Genomic DNA, 18,780 nt, shown 5'->3' with positions numbered 1-18,780 from the left:
GATAAGGTTTTCGGCTAGGTAGGGTCCAGGCTCAGGTGTGGGCTAGGTTTAGGGTTTGGGTTAGAGGGTTAGGGACAGGCTGACGGTCACAGTGTAGTAATGTTGGCTATTCACAATGAATGAGCTTCAATCACTGGACAATTTGGTGTGTAGCACTCAGAACTTACGACTCCAGATTAGGGAAATATTTAGAAATGTGCTTCACACAAGAGGAATACATATTCCAATAGACTGAATATCTGAACAGCACAATTTTGTCACTGGGAAATCTTGTTCAAACAGCTGAGAAGCGAGTGTGACACTGTTTACATTTATTTTTCCCGTCAAAAGGAGTTGGCGTTTTCGGGAAAAGGTTTTGGTGAAACACTGAAAAACTCATTTTCCTAGAGCTATCGAACAGTATGAAAGTATTGAGAATACTATGAAATAAAAATGTTAGTTAGGCTAGGGTTCCAAGTAATGTTTTACTGTGCCTTTAAAAAGCCGGTATGACACCCGTGTTAAAATGAAAAGTCTCATTGCTCAAAACAACAGACCAGGGGAATGACAGATTGTCTCTAGAACTCCTGGAATTCGTTTCAGAACCCGAACATCTCTACTGAATTTTAAAATACTGAGAATTTGTATCCAAAGCGCTGTGAAAGGTAGGATAGACTGTCCAGTGGTAATAATGTTGAAAGTGCTGGTATATTTGTAAAAAAGGTTGTTTTACCAAATTAGAATTCACAATGAAAAAGCTTGAGACACTGGAAGAGAGAGACTCCAACTCGGGAAATTCACAATGATAACCTAGGTTAATATCTAAGAAAGTGCTTCAAACACTAGGAATACGTGAATAAAGGGCCTTAATATCTGTAACACACTGTTTCCTGACAAGGAAATCGTGTTCAAAGAACATAGAACCGAGTTGGATACTGTTTACATTTATTATTCCGGGACAATGAGTTGGCGATTTTGAAAGAAGCCTGGTTAGGCCATTAAACAGGATGTGATGACGTCACCAAGGGGGAGGGGCCACGTGGGCAGGCTTAATTGATCCCAGGTGATAATGATTTGGCCAGGGGACCAGCTGGGAGTGATGACGTCATCGAGATTAGTTCTGGTATTAGGCTTAGAGAATTGGGGCTCTCTTCATGGTTAGGGTTAGGATAAGGTTTTCGGCTAGGTAGGGTCCAGGCTCAGGTGTGGGCTAGGTTTAGGGTTTGGGTTAGAGGGTTAGGGACAGGCTGACGGTCACAGTGTAGTAATGTTGGCTATTCACAATGAATGAGCTTCAATCACTGGACAATTTGGTGTGTAGCACTCAGAACTTACGACTCCAGATTAGGGAAATATTTAGAAATGTGCTTCACACAAGAGGAATACATATTCCAATAGACTGAATATCTGAACAGCACAATTTTGTCACTGGGAAATCTTGTTCAAACAGCTGAGAAGCGAGTGTGACACTGTTTACATTTATTTTTCCCGTCAAAAGGAGTTGGCGTTTTCGGGAAAAGGTTTTGGTGAAACACTGAAAAACTCATTTTCCTAGAGCTATCGAACAGTATGAAAGTATTGAGAATACTATGAAATAAAAATGTTAGTTAGGCTAGGGTTCCAAGTAATGTTTTACTGTGCCTTTAAAAAGCCGGTATGACACCCGTGTTAAAATGAAAAGTCTCATTGCTCAAAACAACAGACCAGGGGAATGACAGATTGTCTCTAGAACTCCTGGAATACGTTTCAGAACCCGAACATCTCTACTGAATTTTAAAATACTGAGAATTTGTATCCAAAGCGCTGTGAAAGGTAGGATATACTGTCAAGTGGTAATAATGTTGAAAGTGCTGGTATATTTGTAAAAAAGGTTGTTTTACCAAATTAGAATTCACAATGAAAAAGCTTGAGACACTGGAAGAGAGAGTCTCCAACTCGGGAAATTCACAATAATAACCTAGGTTAATATCTAAGAAAGTGCTTCAAACACTAGGAATACGTGAATAAAGGGCCTTAATATCTGTAACACACTGTTTCCTGACAAGGAAATCGTGTTCAAAGAACATAGAACCAAGTTGGATACTGGTTACATTTATTATTCCGGGACAATGAGTTGGCGATTTTGAAAGAAGCCTGGTTAGGCCATTAAACCGGATGTGATGACGTCACCAAGGGGGAGGGGCCACGTGGGCAGGCTTAATTGATCCCAGGTGATAATGATTTGGCCAGGGGACCAGCTGGGAGTCATGACGTCATCGAGATTAGTTCTGGTATTAGGCTTAGAGAATTGGAGCTCTGTTCATGGTTAGGGTTAGGATAAGGTTTTCGGCTAGGTAGGGTCCAGGCTCAGGTGTGGGCTAGGTTTAGGGTTTGGGTTAGAGGGTTAGGGACAGGCTGACGGTCACAGTGTAGTAATGTTGGCTATTCACAATGAATGAGCTTCAATCACTGGACAATTTGGTGTGTAGCACTCAGAACTTACGACTCCAGATTAGGGAAATATTTAGAAATGTGCTTCACACAAGAGGAATACATATTCCAATAGACTGAATATCTGAACAGCACAATTTTGTCACTGGGAAATCTTGTTCAAACAGCTGAGAAGCGAGTGTGACACTGTTTACATTTATTTTTCCCGTCAAAAGGAGTTGGCGTTTTCGGGAAAAGGTTTTGGTGAAACACTGAAAAACTCATTTTCCTAGAGCTATCGAACAGTATGAAAGTATTGAGAATACTATGAAATAAAAATGTTAGTTAGGCTAGGGTTCCAAGTAATGTTTTACTGTGCCTTTAAAAAGCCGGTATGACACCCGTGTTAAAATGAAAAGTCTCATTGCTCAAAACAACAGACCAGGGGAATGACAGATTGTCTCTAGAACTCCTGGAATTCGTTTCAGAACCCGAACATCTCTACTGAATTTTAAAATACTGAGAATTTGTATCCAAAGCGCTGTGAAAGGTAGGATAGACTGTCCAGTGGTAATAATGTTGAAAGTGCTGGTATATTTGTAAAAAAGGTTGTTTTACCAAATTAGAATTCACAATGAAAAAGCTTGAGACACTGGAAGAGAGAGACTCCAACTCGGGAAATTCACAATGATAACCTAGGTTAATATCTAAGAAAGTGCTTCAAACACTAGGAATACGTGAATAAAGGGCCTTAATATCTGTAACACACTGTTTCCTGACAAGGAAATCGTGTTCAAAGAACATAGAACCAAGTTGGATACTGGTTACATTTATTATTCCGGGACAATGAGTTGGCGATTTTGAAAGAAGCCTGGTTAGGCCATTAAACCGGATGTGATGACGTCACCAAGGGGGAGGGGCCACGTGGGCAGGCTTAATTGATCCCAGGTGATAATGATTTGGCCAGGGGACCAGCTGGGAGTGATGACGTCATCGAGATTAGTTCTGGTATTAGGCTTAGAGAATTGGAGCTCTGTTCATGGTTAGGGTTAGGATAAGGTTTTCGGCTAGGTAGGGTCCAGGCTCAGGTGTGGGCTAGGTTTAGGGTTTGGGTTAGAGGGTTAGGGACAGGCTGACGGTCACAGTGTAGTAATGTTGGCTATTCACAATGAATGAGCTTCAATCAGTGGACAATTTGGTGTGTAGCACTCAGAACTTACGACTCCAGATTAGGGAAATATTTAGAAATGTGCTTCACACAAGAGGAATACATATTCCAATAGACTGAATATCTGAACAGCACAATTTTGTCACTGGGAAATCTTGTTCAAACAGCTGAGAAGCGAGTGTGACACTGTTTACATTTATTTTTCCCGTCAAAAGGAGTTGGCGTTTTCGGGAAAAGGTTTTGGTGAAACACTGAAAAACTCATTTTCCTAGAGCTATCGAACAGTATGAAAGTATTGAGAATACTATGAAATAAAAATGTTAGTTAGGCTAGGGTTCCAAGTAATGTTTTACTGTGCCTTTAAAAAGCCGGTATGACACCCGTGTTAAAATGAAAAGTCTCATTGCTCAAAACAACAGACCAGGGGAATGACAGATTGTCTCTAGAACTCCTGGAATACGTTTCAGAACCCGAACATCTCTACTGAATTTTAAAATACTGAGAATTTGTATCCAAAGCGCTGTGAAAGGTAGGATATACTGTCAAGTGGTAATAATGTTGAAAGTGCTGGTATATTTGTAAAAAAGGTTGTTTTACCAAATTAGAATTCACAATGAAAAAGCTTGAGACACTGGAAGAGAGAGTCTCCAACTCGGGAAATTCACAATAATAACCTAGGTTAATATCTAAGAAAGTGCTTCAAACACTAGGAATACGTGAATAAAGGGCCTTAATATCTGTAACACACTGTTTCCTGACAAGGAAATCGTGTTCAAAGAACATAGAACCAAGTTGGATACTGGTTACATTTATTATTCCGGGACAATGAGTTGGCGATTTTGAAAGAAGCCTGGTTAGGCCATTAAACCGGATGTGATGACGTCACCAAGGGGGAGGGGCCACGTGGGCAGGCTTAATTGATCCCAGGTGATAATGATTTGGCCAGGGGACCAGCTGGGAGTCATGACGTCATCGAGATTAGTTCTGGTATTAGGCTTAGAGAATTGGAGCTCTGTTCATGGTTAGGGTTAGGATAAGGTTTTCGGCTAGGTAGGGTCCAGGCTCAGGTGTGGGCTAGGTTTAGGGTTTGGGTTAGAGGGTTAGGGACAGGCTGACGGTCACAGTGTAGTAATGTTGGCTATTCACAATGAATGAGCTTCAATCACTGGACAATTTGGTGTGTAGCACTCAGAACTTACGACTCCAGATTAGGGAAATATTTAGAAATGTGCTTCACACAAGAGGAATACATATTCCAATAGACTGAATATCTGAACAGCACAATTTTGTCACTGGGAAATCTTGTTCAAACAGCTGAGAAGCGAGTGTGACACTGTTTACATTTATTTTTCCCGTCAAAAGGAGTTGGCGTTTTCGGGAAAAGGTTTTGGTGAAACACTGAAAAACTCATTTTCCTAGAGCTATCGAACAGTATGAAAGTATTGAGAATACTATGAAATAAAAATGTTAGTTAGGCTAGGGTTCCAAGTAATGTTTTACTGTGCCTTTAAAAAGCCGGTATGACACCCGTGTTAAAATGAAAAGTCTCATTGCTCAAAACAACAGACCAGGGGAATGACAGATTGTCTCTAGAACTCCTGGAATTCGTTTCAGAACCCGAACATCTCTACTGAATTTTAAAATACTGAGAATTTGTATCCAAAGCGCTGTGAAAGGTAGGATAGACTGTCCAGTGGTAATAATGTTGAAAGTGCTGGTATATTTGTAAAAAAGGTTGTTTTACCAAATTAGAATTCACAATGAAAAAGCTTGAGACACTGGAAGAGAGAGACTCCAACTCGGGAAATTCACAATGATAACCTAGGTTAATATCTAAGAAAGTGCTTCAAACACTAGGAATACGTGAATAAAGGGCCTTAATATCTGTAACACACTGTTTCCTGACAAGGAAATCGTGTTCAAAGAACATAGAACCGAGTTGGATACTGTTTACATTTATTATTCCGGGACAATGAGTTGGCGATTTTGAAAGAAGCCTGGTTAGGCCATTAAACAGGATGTGATGACGTCACCAAGGGGGAGGGGCCACGTGGGCAGGCTTAATTGATCCCAGGTGATAATGATTTGGCCAGGGGACCAGCTGGGAGTGATGACGTCATCGAGATTAGTTCTGGTATTAGGCTTAGAGAATTGGAGCTCTGTTCATGGTTAGGGTTAGGATAAGGTTTTCGGCTAGGTAGGGTCCAGGCTCAGGTGTGGGCTAGGTTTAGGGTTTGGGTTAGAGGGTTAGGGACAGGCTGACGGTCACAGTGTAGTAATGTTGGCTATTCACAATGAATGAGCTTCAATCACTGGACAATTTGGTGTGTAGCACTCAGAACTTACGACTCCAGATTAGGGAAATATTTAGAAATGTGCTTCACACAAGAGGAATACATATTCCAATAGACTGAATATCTGAACAGCACAATTTTGTCACTGGGAAATCTTGTTCAAACAGCTGAGAAGCGAGTGTGACACTGTTTACATTTATTTTTCCCGTCAAAAGGAGTTGGCGTTTTCGGGAAAAGGTTTTGGTGAAACACTGAAAAACTCATTTTCCTAGAGCTATCGAACAGTATGAAAGTATTGAGAATACTATGAAATAAAAATGTTAGTTAGGCTAGGGTTCCAAGTAATGTTTTACTGTGCCTTTAAAAAGCCGGTATGACACCCGTGTTAAAATGAAAAGTCTCATTGCTCAAAACAACAGACCAGGGGAATGACAGATTGTCTCTAGAACTCCTGGAATACGTTTCAGAACCCGAACATCTCTACTGAATTTTAAAATACTGAGAATTTGTATCCAAAGCGCTGTGAAAGGTAGGATATACTGTCAAGTGGTAATAATGTTGAAAGTGCTGGTATATTTGTAAAAAAGGTTGTTTTACCAAATTAGAATTCACAATGAAAAAGCTTGAGACACTGGAAGAGAGAGTCTCCAACTCGGGAAATTCACAATAATAACCTAGGTTAATATCTAAGAAAGTGCTTCAAACACTAGGAATACGTGAATAAAGGGCCTTAATATCTGTAACACACTGTTTCCTGACAAGGAAATCGTGTTCAAAGAACATAGAACCAAGTTGGATACTGGTTACATTTATTATTCCGGGACAATGAGTTGGCGATTTTGAAAGAAGCCTGGTTAGGCCATTAAACCGGATGTGATGACGTCACCAAGGGGGAGGGGCCACGTGGGCAGGCTTAATTGATCCCAGGTGATAATGATTTGGCCAGGGGACCAGCTGGGAGTGATGACGTCATCGAGATTAGTTCTGGTATTAGGCTTAGAGAATTGGAGCTCTGTTCATGGTTAGGGTTAGGATAAGGTTTTCGGCTAGGTAGGGTCCAGGCTCAGGTGTGGGCTAGGTTTAGGGTTTGGGTTAGAGGGTTAGGGACAGGCTGACGGTCACAGTGTAGTAATGTTGGCTATTCACAATGAATGAGCTTCAATCACTGGACAATTTGGTGTGTAGCACTCAGAACTTACGACTCCAGATTAGGGAAATATTTAGAAATGTGCTTCACACAAGAGGAATACATATTCCAATAGACTGAATATCTGAACAGCACAATTTTGTCACTGGGAAATCTTGTTCAAACAGCTGAGAAGCGAGTGTGACACTGTTTACATTTATTTTTCCCGTCAAAAGGAGTTGGCGTTTTCGGGAAAAGGTTTTGGTGAAACACTGAAAAACTCATTTTCCTAGAGCTATCGAACAGTATGAAAGTATTGAGAATACTATGAAATAAAAATGTTAGTTAGGCTAGGGTTCCAAGTAATGTTTTACTGTGCCTTTAAAAAGCCCGTATGACACCCGTGTTAAAATGAAAAGTCTCATTGCTCAAAACAACAGACCAGGGGAATGACAGATTGTCTCTAGAACTCCTGGAATACGTTTCAGAACCCGAACATCTCTACTGAATTTTAAAATACTGAGAATTTGTATCCAAAGCGCTGTGAAAGGTAGGATATACTGTCAAGTGGTAATAATGTTGAAAGTGCTGGTATATTTGTAAAAAAGGTTGTTTTACCAAATTAGAATTCACAATGAAAAAGCTTGAGACACTGGAAGAGAGAGTCTCCAACTCGGGAAATTCACAATAATAACCTAGGTTAATATCTAAGAAAGTGCTTCAAACACTAGGAATACGTGAATAAAGGGCCTTAATATCTGTAACACACTGTTTCCTGACAAGGAAATCGTGTTCAAAGAACATAGAACCAAGTTGGATACTGGTTACATTTATTATTCCGGGACAATGAGTTGGCGATTTTGAAAGAAGCCTGGTTAGGCCATTAAACCGGATGTGATGACGTCACCAAGGGGGAGGGGCCACGTGGGCAGGCTTAATTGATCCCAGGTGATAATGATTTGGCCAGGGGACCAGCTGGGAGTCATGACGTCATCGAGATTAGTTCTGGTATTAGGCTTAGAGAATTGGAGCTCTGTTCATGGTTAGGGTTAGGATAAGGTTTTCGGCTAGGTAGGGTCCAGGCTCAGGTGTGGGCTAGGTTTAGGGTTTGGGTTAGAGGGTTAGGGACAGGCTGACGGTCACAGTGTAGTAATGTTGGCTATTCACAATGAATGAGCTTCAATCACTGGACAATTTGGTGTGTAGCACTCAGAACTTACGACTCCAGATTAGGGAAATATTTAGAAATGTGCTTCACACAAGAGGAATACATATTCCAATAGACTGAATATCTGAACAGCACAATTTTGTCACTGGGAAATCTTGTTCAAACAGCTGAGAAGCGAGTGTGACACTGTTTACATTTATTTTTCCCGTCAAAAGGAGTTGGCGTTTTCGGGAAAAGGTTTTGGTGAAACACTGAAAAACTCATTTTCCTAGAGCTATCGAACAGTATGAAAGTATTGAGAATACTATGAAATAAAAATGTTAGTTAGGCTAGGGTTCCAAGTAATGTTTTACTGTGCCTTTAAAAAGCCGGTATGACACCCGTGTTAAAATGAAAAGTCTCATTGCTCAAAACAACAGACCAGGGGAATGACAGATTGTCTCTAGAACTCCTGGAATTCGTTTCAGAACCCGAACATCTCTACTGAATTTTAAAATACTGAGAATTTGTATCCAAAGCGCTGTGAAAGGTAGGATAGACTGTCCAGTGGTAATAATGTTGAAAGTGCTGGTATATTTGTAAAAAAGGTTGTTTTACCAAATTAGAATTCACAATGAAAAAGCTTGAGACACTGGAAGAGAGAGACTCCAACTCGGGAAATTCACAATGATAACCTAGGTTAATATCTAAGAAAGTGCTTCAAACACTAGGAATACGTGAATAAAGGGCCTTAATATCTGTAACACACTGTTTCCTGACAAGGAAATCGTGTTCAAAGAACATAGAACCGAGTTGGATACTGTTTACATTTATTATTCCGGGACAATGAGTTGGCGATTTTGAAAGAAGCCTGGTTAGGCCATTAAACAGGATGTGATGACGTCACCAAGGGGGAGGGGCCACGTGGGCAGGCTTAATTGATCCCAGGTGATAATGATTTGGCCAGGGGACCAGCTGGGAGTGATGACGTCATCGAGATTAGTTCTGGTATTAGGCTTAGAGAATTGGAGCTCTGTTCATGGTTAGGGTTAGGATAAGGTTTTCGGCTAGGTAGGGTCCAGGCTCAGGTGTGGGCTAGGTTTAGGGTTTGGGTTAGAGGGTTAGGGACAGGCTGACGGTCACAGTGTAGTAATGTTGGCTATTCACAATGAATGAGCTTCAATCACTGGACAATTTGGTGTGTAGCACTCAGAACTTACGACTCCAGATTAGGGAAATATTTAGAAATGTGCTTCACACAAGAGGAATACATATTCCAATAGACTGAATATCTGAACAGCACAATTTTGTCACTGGGAAATCTTGTTCAAACAGCTGAGAAGCGAGTGTGACACTGTTTACATTTATTTTTCCCGTCAAAAGGAGTTGGCGTTTTCGGGAAAAGGTTTTGGTGAAACACTGAAAAACTCATTTTCCTAGAGCTATCGAACAGTATGAAAGTATTGAGAATACTATGAAATAAAAATGTTAGTTAGGCTAGGGTTCCAAGTAATGTTTTACTGTGCCTTTAAAAAGCCGGTATGACACCCGTGTTAAAATGAAAAGTCTCATTGCTCAAAACAACAGACCAGGGGAATGACAGATTGTCTCTAGAACTCCTGGAATACGTTTCAGAACCCGAACATCTCTACTGAATTTTAAAATACTGAGAATTTGTATCCAAAGCGCTGTGAAAGGTAGGATATACTGTCAAGTGGTAATAATGTTGAAAGTGCTGGTATATTTGTAAAAAAGGTTGTTTTACCAAATTAGAATTCACAATGAAAAAGCTTGAGACACTGGAAGAGAGAGTCTCCAACTCGGGAAATTCACAATAATAACCTAGGTTAATATCTAAGAAAGTGCTTCAAACACTAGGAATACGTGAATAAAGGGCCTTAATATCTGTAACACACTGTTTCCTGACAAGGAAATCGTGTTCAAAGAACATAGAACCAAGTTGGATACTGGTTACATTTATTATTCCGGGACAATGAGTTGGCGATTTTGAAAGAAGCCTGGTTAGGCCATTAAACCGGATGTGATGACGTCACCAAGGGGGAGGGGCCACGTGGGCAGGCTTAATTGATCCCAGGTGATAATGATTTGGCCAGGGGACCAGCTGGGAGTGATGACGTCATCGAGATTAGTTCTGGTATTAGGCTTAGAGAATTGGAGCTCTGTTCATGGTTAGGGTTAGGATAAGGTTTTCGGCTAGGTAGGGTCCAGGCTCAGGTGTGGGCTAGGTTTAGGGTTTGGGTTAGAGGGTTAGGGACAGGCTGACGGTCACAGTGTAGTAATGTTGGCTATTCACAATGAATGAGCTTCAATCACTGGACAATTTGGTGTGTAGCACTCAGAACTTACGACTCCAGATTAGGGAAATATTTAGAAATGTGCTTCACACAAGAGGAATACATATTCCAATAGACTGAATATCTGAACAGCACAATTTTGTCACTGGGAAATCTTGTTCAAACAGCTGAGAAGCGAGTGTGACACTGTTTACATTTATTTTTCCCGTCAAAAGGAGTTGGCGTTTTCGGGAAAAGGTTTTGGTGAAACACTGAAAAACTCATTTTCCTAGAGCTATCGAACAGTATGAAAGTATTGAGAATACTATGAAATAAAAATGTTAGTTAGGCTAGGGTTCCAAGTAATGTTTTACTGTGCCTTTAAAAAGCCGGTATGACACCCGTGTTAAAATGAAAAGTCTCATTGCTCAAAACAACAGACCAGGGGAATGACAGATTGTCTCTAGAACTCCTGGAATTCGTTTCAGAACCCGAACATCTCTACTGAATTTTAAAATACTGAGAATTTGTATCCAAAGCGCTGTGAAAGGTAGGATAGACTGTCCAGTGGTAATAATGTTGAAAGTGCTGGTATATTTGTAAAAAAGGTTGTTTTACCAAATTAGAATTCACAATGAAAAAGCTTGAGACACTGGAAGAGAGAGACTCCAACTCGGGAAATTCACAATGACAACCTAGGTTAATATCTAAGAAAGTGCTTCAAAGACTAGGAATACGTGAATAAAGGGCCTTGATATCTATAACACATTGTTTCCTGACAAGGAAATCGTGTTCAAAGAACATAGAACCGAGTTGGATACTGGTTACATTTATTATTCCGGGACAATGAGTTGGCGATTTTGAAAGAAGCCTGGTTAGGCCATTAAACCGGATGTGATGACGTCACCAAGGGGGAGGGGCCACGTGGGCAGGCTTAATTGATCCCAGGTGATAATGATTTGGCCAGGGGACCAGCTGGGAGTGATGACGTCATCGAGATTAGTTCTGGTATTAGGGTTAGAGAATTGGGGCTCTCTTCATGGTTAGGGTTAGGATAAGATTTTCGGCTAGGTAGGGTCCAGGCTCAGGTGTGGGCTAGGTTTAGGGTTTGGGTTAGAGGGTTAGGGACAGGCTGACGGTCACAGTGTAGTAATGTTGGCTATTCACAATGAATGAGCTTCAATCCCTGGACAATTTGGTGTGTAGCACTCAGAACTTACGACTCCAGACTAGGGAAATATTTGGAAATGTGCTTCCCACAATAGGAATACATATTCCAATAGACTGAATATCTGAACAGCACAATTTTGTCACTGGGAAATCTTGTTCAAACAGCTGAGAAGCGAGTGTGACACTGTTTACATTTATTTTTCCCGTCAAAAGGAGTTGGCGTTTTCGGGAAAAGGTTTTGGTGAAACACTGAAAAACTCATTTTCCTAGAGCTATCGAACAGTATGAAGTATTGAGAACACTATGAAATAAAAATGTTAGTTAGGCTAGGGTTCCAAGTAATGTTTTACTGTGCCTTTAAAAAGCCGGTATGACACCCGTGTTAAAATGAAAAGTCTCATTGCTCAAAACATCAGACCAGGGGAATGGCAGATTGTCTCTAGAACTCCTGGAATACGTTTCCGAACCCGAACATCTCTACTGAATTTTAAAATACTGAGAATTTGTATCCAAAGCGCTGTGAAAGGTAGGATAGACTGTCAAGTGGTAATAATGTTGAAAGTGCTGGTATATTTGTAAAAAAGGTTGTTTTACCAAATTAGAATTCACAATGAAAAAGCTTGAGACACTGGAAGAGAGAGACTCCAACTCGGGAAATTCACAATGATAACCTAGGTTAATATCTAAGAAAGTGCTTCAAACACTAGGAATACGTGAATAAAGGGCCTTAATATCTGTAACACATTGTTTCCTGACAAGGAAATCGTGTTCAAAGAACATAGATCCGAGTTGGATACTGGTTACATTTATTATTCCGGGACAATGAGTTGGCGATTTTGAAAGAAGCCTGGTTAGGCCATTAAACAGGATGTGATGACGTCACCAAGGGGGAGGGGTCATGTGGGCAGGCTTAATTGATCCCAGGTGATAATGATTTGGCCAGGGGACCATCTGGGAGTGATGACGTCATCGAGATTAGTTCTGGTATTAGGCTTAGAGAATTGGAGCTCTGTTCATGGTTAGGGTTAGGATAAGGTTTTCGGCTAGGTAGGGTCCAGGCTCAGGTGTGGGCTAGGTTTAGGGTTTGGGTTAGAGGGTTAGGGACAGGCTGACGGTCACAGTGTAGTAATGTTGGCTATTCACAATGAATGAGCTTCAATCACTGGACAATTTGGTGTGTAGCACTCAGAACTTACGACTCCAGATTAGGGAAATATTTAGAAATGTGCTTCACACAAGAGGAATACATATTCCAATAGACTGAATATCTGAACAGCACAATTTTGTCACTGGGAAATCTTGTTCAAACAGCTGAGAAGCGAGTGTGACACTGTTTACATTTATTTTTCCCGTCAAAAGGAGTTGGCGTTTTCGGGAAAAGGTTTTGGTGAAACACTGAAAAACTCATTTTCCTAGAGCTATCGAACAGTATGAAAGTATTGAGAACACTATGAAATAAAAATGTTAGTTAGGCTAGGGTTCCAAGTAATGTTTTACTGTGCCTTTAAAAAGCCGGTATGACACCCGTGTTAAAATGAAAAGTCTCATTGCTCAAAACAACAGACCAGGGGAATGACAGATTGTCTCTAGAACTCCTGGAATACGTTTCAGAACCCGAACATCTCTACTGAATTTTAAAATACTGAGAATTTGTATCCAAAGCGCTGTGAAAGGTAGGATAGACTGTCCAGTGGTAATAATGTTGAAAGTGCTGGTATATTTGTAAAAAAGGTTGTTTTACCATATTAGAATTCACAATGAAAAAGCTTGAGACACTGGAAGAGAGAGACTCCAACTCGGGAAATTCACAATGATAACCTAGGTTAATATCTAAGAAAGTGCTTCAAACACTAGGAATACGTGAATAAAGGGCCTTGATATCTGTAACACATTGTTTCCTGACAAGGAAATCGTGTTCAAAGAACATAGAACCGAGTTGGATACTGGTTACATTTATTATTCCGGGACAATGAGTTGGCGATTTTGAAAGAAGCCTGGTTAGGCCATTAAACCGGATGTGATGACGTCACCAAGGGGGAGGGGCCACGTGGGCAGGCTTAATTGATCCCAGGTGATAATGATTTGGCCAGGGGACCAGCTGGGAGTGATGACGTCATCGAGATTAGTTCTGGTATTAGGGTTAGAGAATTGGGGCTCTCTTCATGGTTAGGGTTAGGATAAGATTTTCGGCTAGGTAGGGTCCAGGCTCAGGTGTGGGCTAGGTTTAGGGTTTGGGTTAGAGGGTTAGGGACAGGCTGACGTTCACAGTGTAGTAATGTTGGCTATTCACAATGAATGAGCTTCAATCACTGGACAATTTGGTGTGTAGCACTCAGAACTTACGACTCCAGACTAGGGAAATATTTAGAAATGTGCTTCACACAATACGAATACATATTCCAATAGACTGAATATCTGAACAGCACAATTTTGTCACTGGGAAATCTTGTTCAAACAGCTGAGAAGCGAGTGTGACACTTTTTACATTTATTTTTCCCGTCAAAAGGAGTTGGCGTTTTCGGGAAAAGGTTTTGGTGAAACACTGAAAAACTCATTTTCCTAGAGCTATCGAACAGTATGAAAGTATTGAGAACACTATGAAATAAAAATGTTAGTTAGGCTAGGGTTCCAAGTAATGTTTTACTGTGCCTTTAAAAAGCCGGTATGACACCCGTGTTAAAATGAAAAGTCTCATTGCTCAAAACAACAGACCAGGGGAATGGCAGATTGTCTCTAGAACTCCTGGAATACGTTTCAGAACCCGAACATCTCTACTGAATTTTAAAATACTGAGAATTTGTATCCAAAGCGCTGTGAAAGGTAGGATAGACTGTCAAGTGGTAATAATGTTGAAAGTGCTGGTATATTTGTAAAAAAGGTTGTTTTACCAAATTAGAATTCACAATGAAAAAGCTTGAGACACTGGAAGAGAGAGACTCCAACTCGGGAAATTCACAATGATAACCTAGGTTAATATCTAAGAAAGTGCTTCAAACACTAGGAATACATGAATAAAGGGCCTTAATATCTGTAACACATTGTTTCCTGACAAGGAAATCGTGTTCAAAGAACATAGAACCGAGTTGGATACTGGTTACATTTATTATTCCGGGACAATGAGTTGGCGATTTTGAAAGAAGCCTGGTTAGGCCATTAAACAGGATGTGATGACGTCACCAAGGGGGAGGGGCCACGTGGGCAGGCTTAATTGATCCCAGGTGATAATGATTTGGCCAGGGGACCAGCTGGGAGTGATGACGTCATCGAGATTAGTTCTGGTATTAGGGTTAGAGAATTGGGGCTCTGTTCATGGTTAGGGTTAGGATAAAGTTTTCGGCTAGGTAGGGTCCAGGCTCAGGTGTGGGCTAGGTTTAGGGTTTGGGTTAGAGGGTTAGGGACAGGCTGACGGTCACAGTGTAGTAATGTTGGCTATTCACAATGAATGAGCTTCAATCCCTGGACAATTTGGTGTGTAGCACTCAGAACTTACGACTCCAGACTAGGGAAATATTTGGAAATGTGCTTCCCACAATAGGAATACATATTCCAATAGACTGAATATCTGAACAGCACAATTTTGTCACTGGGAAATCTTGTTCAAACAGCTGAGAAGCGAGTGTGACACTGTTTACATTTATTTTTCCCGTCAAAAGGAGTTGGCGTTTTCGGGAAAAGGTTTTGGTAAAACACTGAAAAACTCATTTTCCTAGAGCTATCGAACAGTAAGAAGTATTGAGAACACTATGAAATAAAAATGTTAGTTAGGCTAGGGTTCCAAGTAATGTTTTACTGTGCCTTTAAAAAGCCGGTATGACACCCGTGTTAAAATGAAAAGTCTCATTGCTCAAAACATCAGACCAGGGGAATGGCAGATTGTCTCTAGAACTCCTGGAATACGTTTCCGAACCCGAACATCTCTACTGAATTTTAAAATACTGAGAATTTGTATCCAAAGCGCTGTGAAAGGTAGGATAGACTGTCAAGTGGTAATAATGTTGAAAGTGCTGGTATATTTGTAAAAAAGGTTGTTTTACCAAATTAGAATTCACAATGAAAAAGCTTGAGACACTGGAAGAGAGAGACTCCAACTCGGGAAATTCACAATGATAACCTAGGTTAATATCTAAGAAAGTGCTTCAAACACTAGGAATACGTGAATAAAGGGCCTTAATATCTGTAACACATTGTTTCCTGACAAGGAAATCGTGTTCAAAGAACATAGAACCGAGTTGGATACTGGTTACATTTATTATTCCGGGACAATGAGTTGGCGATTTTGAAAGAAGCCTGGTTAGGCCATTAAACCGGATGTGATGACGTCACCAAGGGGGAGGGGCCACGTGGGCAGGCTTAATTGATCCCAGGTGATAATGATTTGGCCAGGGGACCAGCTGGGAGTGATGACGTCATCGAGATTAGTTCTGGTATTAGGGTAAGAAAATTGGGGCTCTGTTCATGGTTAGGGTTAGGATAAGGTTTTGGGCTAGGTAGGGTCCAGGCTCAGGTGTGGGCTAGGTTTAGAGTTTGGGTTAGAGGGTTAGGGACAGGCTGACGGTCACAGTGTAGTAATGTTGGCTATTCACAATGAATGAGCTTCAATCCCTGGACAATTTGGTGTGTAGCACTCAGAACTTACGACTCCAGACTAGGGAAATATTTAGAAATGTGCTTCCCACAATAGGAATACATATTCCAATAGACTGAATATCTGAACAGCACAATTTTGTCACTGGGAAATCTTGTTCAAACAGCTGAGAAGCAAGTGTGACACTGTTTACATTTATTTTTCCCGTCAAAAGGAGTTGGCGTTTTCAGGAAAAGGTTTTGGTGAAACACTGAAAAACTCATTTTCCTAGAGCTATCGAACAGTATGAAAGTATTGAGAACACTATGAAATAAAAATGTTAGTTAGGCTAGGGTTCCAAGTAATGTTTTACTGTGCCTTTAAAAAGCCGGTATGACACCCGTGTTAAAATGAAAAGTCTCATTGCTCAAAACAACAGACCAGGGGAATGACAGATTGTCTCTAGAACTCCTGGAATACGTTTCAGAACCAGAACATCTCTACTGAATTTTAAAATACTGAGAATTTGTATCCAAAGCGCTGTGAAAGGTAGGATAGACTGTCCAGTGGTAATAATGTTGAAAGTGCTGGTATATTTGTAAAAAAGGTTGTTTTACCATATTAGAATTCACAATGAAAAAGCTTGAGACACTGGAAGAGAGAGACTCCAACTCGGGAAATTCACAATGATAACCTAGGTTAATATCTAAGAAAGTGCTTCAAACACTAGGAATACGTGAATAAAGGGCCTTGATATCTGTAACACATTGTTTCCTGACAAGGAAATCGTGTTCAAAGAACATAGAACCGAGTTGGATACTGGTTACATTTATTATTCCGGGACAATGAGTTGGCGATTTTGAAAGAAGCCTGGTTAGGCCATCAAACCGGATGTGATGACGTCACCAAGGGGGAGGGGCCACGTGGGCAGGCTTAATTGATCCCAGGTGATAATGATTTGGCCAGGGGACCAGCTGGGAGTGATGAGGTCATCGAGATTAGTTCTGGTATTAGGGTTAGAGAATTGGGGCTCTGTTCATGGTTAGGCTTAGGATAAGATTTTCGGCTAGGTAGGGTCCAGGCTCAGGTGTGGGCTAGGTTTAGGGTTTGGGTTAGAGGGTTAAGGACAGGCTGACGGTCACAGTGTAGTAATGTTGGCTATTCACAATGAATGAGCTTCAATCACTGGACAATTTGGTGTGTAGCACTCAGAACTTACGACTCCAGACTAGGGAAATATTTAGAAATGTGCTTCACACAATAGGAATACATATTCCAATAGACTGAATATCTGAACAGCACAATTTTGTCACTGGGAAATCTTGTTCAAACAGCTGAGAAGCGAGTGTGACACTTTTTACATTTATATTTCCCGTCAAAAGGAGTTGGCGTTTTCGGGAAAAGGTTTTGGTGAAACACTGAAAAACTCATTTTCCTAGAGCTATCGAACAGTAAGAAGTATTGAGAACACTATGAAATAAAAATGTTAGTTAGGCTAGGGTTCCAAGTAATGTTTTACTGTGCCTTTAAAAAGCCGGTATGACACCCGTGTTAAAATGAAAAGTCTCATTGCTCAAAACAACAGACCAGGGGAATGGCAGATTGTCTCTAGAACTCCTGGAATACGTTTCAGAACCCGAACATCTCTACTGAATTTTAAAATACTGAGAATTTGTATCCAAAGCGCTGTGAAAGGTAGGATAGACTGTCAAGTGGTAATAATGTTGAAAGTGCTGGTATATTTGTAAAAAAGGTTGTTTTACCAAATTAGAATTCACAATGAAAAAGCTTGAGACACTGGAAGAGAGAGACTCCAACTCGGGAAATTCACAATGATAACCTAGGTTAATATCTAAGAAAGTGCTTCAAACACTAGGAATACGTGAATAAAGGGCCTTAATATCTGTAACACATTGTTTCCTGACAAGGAAATCGTGTTCAAAGAACATAGAACGGAGTTGGATACTGGTTACATTTATTATTCCGGGACATTGAGTTGGCGATTTTGAAAGAAGCCTGGTTAGGCCATTAAACCGGATGTGATGACGTCACCAAGGGGGAGGGGCCACGTGGGCAGGCTTAATTGATCCCAGGTGATAATGATTTGGCCAGGGGACCAGCTGGGAGTGATGACGTCATCGAGATTAGTTCTGGTATTAGGGTTAGAAAATTGGGGCTCTGTTCATGGTTAGGGTTAGGATAAGGTTTTGGGCTAGGTAGAGTCCAGGCTCAGGTGTGGGCTAGGTTTAGGGTTTGGGTTAGAGGGTTAGGGACAGGCTGACGGTCACAGTGTAGTAATGTTGGCTATTCACAATGAATGAGCTTCAATCCCTGGACAATTTGGTGTGTAGCACTCAGAACTTACGACTCCAGACTAGGGAAATATTTAGAAATGTGCTTCCCACAATAGGAATACATATTCCAATAGACTGAATATCTGAACAGCACAATTTTGTCACTGGGAAATCTTGTTCAAACAGCTGAGAAGCAAGTGTGACACTGTTTACATTTATTTTTCCCGTCAAAAGGAGTTGGCGTTTTCGGGAAAAGGTTTTGGTGAAACACTGAAAAACTCATTTTCCTAGAGCTATCGAACAGTATGAAAGTATTGAGAACACTATGAAATAAA

This window comes from Cnephaeus nilssonii (genome assembly GCF_951640355.1).
Source record: "Cnephaeus nilssonii genome assembly, chromosome: 22".
Lineage (NCBI taxonomy): Eukaryota > Metazoa > Chordata > Mammalia > Chiroptera > Vespertilionidae > Cnephaeus > Cnephaeus nilssonii.
This window is presented reverse-complemented; position numbering follows the sequence as displayed.